This window comes from Elephas maximus, chromosome 1 (genome assembly GCF_024166365.1).
Source record: "Elephas maximus indicus isolate mEleMax1 chromosome 1, mEleMax1 primary haplotype, whole genome shotgun sequence".
NCBI classification, from domain to species: Eukaryota; Metazoa; Chordata; class Mammalia; order Proboscidea; family Elephantidae; genus Elephas; species Elephas maximus.
The window spans coordinates 88404808-88405919 of NC_064819.1; the positions used below are offsets into that span (position 1 = coordinate 88404808).

A 1112-nucleotide genomic window follows, 5' to 3' on the forward strand; every position below is an offset into this window, starting at 1 on the left:
ACGGCTGTGCCCATAGCGGTCTGGGAAAGGGCAGGCCTCCCGGGCATTTTCTGGGAGCCCTGACTTGCTCCAGAGGCCCCAGCAACGGCCGGACTGGCAACAGGGCAAGGCTTGCTCCAACCATGGAGAAGGGCCTTCACGGGCACGTGAACCCGGGGAGGCCAAGGAGTCTGCAACCAGGAAGAAAGGGCGTGGTGGAGGGTGAGGAATAGGATCCCTGCCCTGCACACTTGTCCCGGCAGGAAGAGAGCAGGAGTGCGAGGAAGGCAGGACGCCGGCTCCTGCGTGACGCCGCCCCAAAGGCTACAAACGACACCGGGGAAGTAAACAGAGCATTCCAGCTGAATCCTAAAGGAGAAAAGAGGCTTTAGACTTTAAACCCTGATAAATAATATTAAGGAAAAGTATAGGGAACCTATACTTAAAAAAAAAAACTTAGTAAAAAAAAAAAAACTTTTTTTTTTTTTTAAACCCTTTGTTAAATCGACCCGATTCTACTCCTATGAATGTGTATAGGAAAAGCTCCTGGAATTGTGCAGTCTGAATCATAGTATTTAGGGAACACTATTAGCCAATAATCAAAAAGAAAAGCAACCTTACAGCTTTGGGGATGTAGCTCAGTGGTAGAGCGCATGCTTTGCATGTATGAGGCCCCGGGTTCGATCCCCGGCATCTCCAGTTAAGCTAACTTTCCTCGGGATAAGATTTTGAAGAGTTTTCTCCGACTTGGCAGGCATATTCCAGCTCTGTTTAGATGGCATATTCAAACACTACTAGGAGATTTAAAACAGATGTATCAAATTACCTGGAATATTAACCAAATGCCTCCAAAGAATTAATAGGATTTATAAATCTAATATAGCAAAATTATAAGTATTTCTAAACACTTTTAAACGTCATCGCAAGTCAATAAAACGACAAGCCTTCCTCTAAAACAAGTTATGAGTGGCAATAGCTGGAATTTGTTTCTTTGTCATCTTTTCTTCCCATAGATACTGTTTTAATCACTCAGTTTACATAGTCGGGTTTACATTGTCATACAGGAAGGCAGTGATTGGCTGAAGGTGGATGATTTGTGACTAGAAATGTAATTCTCTGGAGCCAAGTTCAAG

At 44.1% G+C, this 1112-nt stretch overlaps 1 non-coding gene across 1 annotated transcript; it reads left to right on the forward strand.

Annotated features, from left to right (window-relative positions):
* Positions 1-606: 606 nt before the first annotated feature.
* TRNAA-UGC (transfer RNA alanine (anticodon UGC)) lies at positions 607-678 on the forward strand. The gene has a single exon. It is a non-coding gene; the product is annotated as a tRNA-Ala (tRNA).
* The last annotated feature ends 434 nt before the right edge of the window (positions 679-1112 follow it).